Source organism: Nelumbo lutea, chromosome 3 (assembly GCF_056320005.1).
Source record: "Nelumbo lutea isolate HS-2025 chromosome 3, American lotus-T2T, whole genome shotgun sequence".
Taxonomy (NCBI): domain Eukaryota; kingdom Viridiplantae; phylum Streptophyta; class Magnoliopsida; order Proteales; family Nelumbonaceae; genus Nelumbo; species Nelumbo lutea.
The window spans coordinates 74598537-74602588 of record NC_142686.1 but is presented as its reverse complement, the minus strand read 5'-3'; the positions used below and the strand labels follow the sequence as shown (position 1 = coordinate 74602588).

General features: G+C 37.5%; 1 pseudogene; it reads right to left on the bottom strand.

Annotated features, from left to right (window-relative positions):
• Positions 1-219: 219 nt before the first annotated feature.
• LOC148865488 (putative inactive purple acid phosphatase 27 pseudogene) lies at positions 220-2717 on the bottom strand (annotated as a pseudogene).
• Between the last annotated feature and the right edge of the window lie 1335 nt (positions 2718-4052).

The following is a 4052-nucleotide window of genomic DNA, read 5'->3' as shown; positions in this document are numbered from 1 at the left end:
GCCCATCACTACATCTTAGCATGCGGTTTGGGCCTTTCCTTATCATGTCCATGCACCTTGGTCTTATGTCATGGATTCCAAGCTTTGTTCTTCCAGATCTAAGCCTTGTAAAGTTTCTTTCACCTTCTTTGTCCTTATCCTAATTATTGGACCACCGATTCCTTGCAAAGGATCTTGAGAATATTTGGGAATATCAGCTTGAGCCATTTGGCCAGCACCTCATTCTCCATTATTCTCTTCTTCCTTGAAAGGATTTGTCCACGAATCACCTAAATAATGAGATTTTTCTGTGCTTACACATTGGCTCTGGTATATGGGACATGCCCTTTCGTAGTTATGGACATGGCCATAGAAAGCAATATCAACCTTATACTTTTGCCAAAGCTTCTACAAGCTCTCTCTTCCCATTGGCTCTTCAAATGAGCCTTCCATGCCATAGTAAGACCCAGAGGAGTAACCAAGGACACGATGAACTGCAAATATTAACCAAGGTTGTTTCTTCTTGTCTATTGATGCTAGGCAATGCTCGATAAAATGGTATTGTTCAGAGCCTTCCCTCCAGTCATGTTCACTATCAGCTATACAGAAGTGAAATATACCATAATTCGTTGAATACCAGAATTTGGTCCTGTTCTCAGTAGGAACATAGAACATGGTCTCAGTTGGCATGCCACATTCTCCACCAGAATCTGCAGTGTCATAGAAGGATCCTATTCCAGGCCAGTCACGTTCATGATTGCCACTCCCAACCATATAAGGCACAGTTGATGCAATGGGTTTGATCCGTGATGTGAACTGATCCCATTGTGATATATATCCATTTGAATATGGAATATCTCCAATATGGAAAACTATGTCAATGTTGTTCAAGTCATTGATAAGTTGGTCTGTGGTATTAAGCGAGCTTGGCTGGTAATTGTTATATTCATTAGAACCATCACACTCTGCCTTTCCCATGTCTCCAAATATGATGATTTGTTGTAATGAATTCTGCCCAAGGTAAGGGGACAACTTGAAAGAATGAATCTGGCACCAAATGTATGAGCAGTTAAATAATTAGTGACCAAGCTTGTAAATATACACTGAATTAGGCCATAAATCTCTCAGGAAACTTGTATGTATAAAACTAGGATCACGCCAACCAATTGTCCGTGCTGGTGCACCAAACATGTTGTTCCGCTGAAATGTCAAGAGTTCCACGATTTGGTATGACGTCACCGGGTATGAAGTCTATTTGATGCTCAATACCTCTTAAGGGAGGTAATCCATGGGGAATCTCCTTGGGAAATAGGTCATCAAACTCCTGCAATAAAGACACAACAACACTAGGCAAAGAGGGGGTAAGGGCATTAGTAGAAAAGTAAACATCCTTGTACATAAGTACAAATAGTTGCTGCCTTGCAATCATGACACTCTTAACCTCATTTTTTTCACTCATTCCCTTACTTTTCTCTCATTTTTGTACATTTTTCTCCCCAATTTTTCTCTCAGCCTCACTCTTTCCACTTGCACCTTTCCTCTTGGTCTCATTTGCTCTCTTTGCTTTTGCTTGTTCACTTTCTTTCTTTTTCTTTTCCTCTCACTCACACTTTTGTTCTTCTCTCATTTTGCACTCTCTTGCTATCCTAATCTGATCTTCATAAGCTTGCAAAGGTTTGAGAGAGGTTAGTACAACAATTCGGTTATTCATTACAAAAGAATAACGGTTTTTATACCCATCATGTGTAACCTTCCTATCAAACTGCTATGGTCGGCCAAGCAATATATGACCAGCTTGCATTGGTGCCACATCACATAGAACCTCATCCTCATACTTGCCAATTGAAAAGGAAACTAGAACTTGCTTGGTTACCCTCACTTCTCCACATTCATTCAGCCATTGCAATTTGTACGGTTTATGATGCTTTATGGTATGCAAATTCAGCTTATCTACCAACAATGTACTATCAACATTAGTACAACTTCCACTATCAATAATCATAGTACATACCTTATCCTTCACATGGCATCTTGTGTGAAAAATATGCTCACGTTGTTCCTCATCATCATCATCCTTAGGCTGTATACTTAGGGCTCTCTTTGTAACCAGCAAGTCACCATGCATGGGTTTTGCAACTTCAACATCAGAACAATCCTCCAATGGTGGCATCTCATCCTCACTTGAGCTAGCACTTTTTATTTCTCCATTTTCCAACACAATCATAACTCTTTTGTTTGGGCATTGAGAAGCAATATGCCTGAATCCTTGGCACCTAAAACACATCACGTGATTTAGAAGAAGTTTTAGTTTCAGTTTTACCTTTATGAACAACAATCGAATCCTTTTTCTTTGCTTCCTCTTTTGTTTTTGAGGTAGTTTTGTTGTCCTTCCAATTAGATTTTCATGAAGAACCAGATCTGAACCCTTTTGATTTGATTTGCTTCTCCTCTTTAATGGCTTTGTGCAACAACTCCTCCATCTCCACATAGTGTTGTAAATCCACCGCATCAGCAATCTCCTTGTTCAAGCCGCCAATAAATCTAGCCATTGTTGCTTCTCGGTCCTCCTCTATGTTTGCTCTAATCATGGCTATCTCCATCTCTTTGTAATAGTCCTCTACACTCATGGAACCTTGAACCAGCCTTTGTAACTTTTTATGCAAATCTCTATAGTAATGGCTAGGTATAAATCTTTTGCGCATTACCAATTTCATCTCTTCCCATGACCGAATTGGCATCTCTCCATTCCTATGCCTATTGATCACCAATTGATCCTATCATATGCTTGTATAATCTATGAACTCCACGTCTGCTAGTTTTACTTTCTTCTCCTCAGAGTAATCATGGCAATCAAATACGTGCTCAACCTTTCTTTCCCACTCCAAGTATAGTTCGGGATCATTCTTTCCTTGAAATGACAGAATCTGCATCTTTATGCTGCCCAAATTGCTATCTCTTTTGAAACAACATTTTTGCCTCGTTTAAAACTTGATTCCTCCAAATCCAAATCATCTTCCTCTTCTTCCTCAAACATACATCTTCTAGTGGACTTAGAAATAGATGGGGATTGCAAATCATCTAGCCTCACATTCAACTTTCTAAATTGTTCATTAATAGCCCTTATGAATAATTTCATGTCAATCTCATGTGGTTCTCCTTCAATACTCATGTTTATAACCTACAAAAACTCATTGGAAATAAAAGAAATTTTGTTCCTCACCTCTCTTTGCTTTTTTTTTTACTCAAGCCAGCCCTCTTTATGTTCATAACAGAATCAAGATCAACAAATCTCAAGAAGCAATCGGTTAGATGGTGGCAAATCTCAAACTTAGTTGAGGCAAACAGTAGAAATAATAAAGGAAAATAATCAATTATAGGAGCCAAAAAAATAAGAAAACCTCAAAAAGAAGCAAATGACATGCAAAAGAAATCACTAGAATACAGAATACAACCTTGCACAATGGAGCACGAAATTAAATTAATTTAGACACAAGAATCCTTATTTGATAAGGATTAGTACTAATTAATATAGTAAGACAACTGTTTAAGGAAAAGAAATTCCACCTCAAAATGGATTATACAGTTGGCTTTTGAAATAGTCAACTAGTCGAACCCAAAAAGGAAAGGAGATCTTGTTATGACTTATAGGAATATGATCTTGCAATTCAAGAAATCCCATTTATGTTGGGAAAATGATTAAAAATTACATCTGCAATCTAACTCCTCTTTTTTTTTTTTTTTTTTGAATTGGATGTTCTTTTCTGTCTCTTTTTTTTTTTTTTTTTTTGCCAAACTAAACACACAAAACAGAATTGACTCTATTCAAAAAACACAAAGAAGCCGAATGGAAGAATTCAAATAAACTATGCAAGGACAACACAAGAAACACACAAAGATCAAAGAAAAATACAAAACAAGGATAAGCAAAGGATAAGTAACTTATTTCTTGAGCCAAGGTTCAGATACCAAATGATAAGAACCCACTAGACGACCTACTCTAGGAACTCTTGAATCAATTTGTTATGCACACCCATAATCTAGAAGACAAGTTGTAGTTGATCGGATTAGAGCCT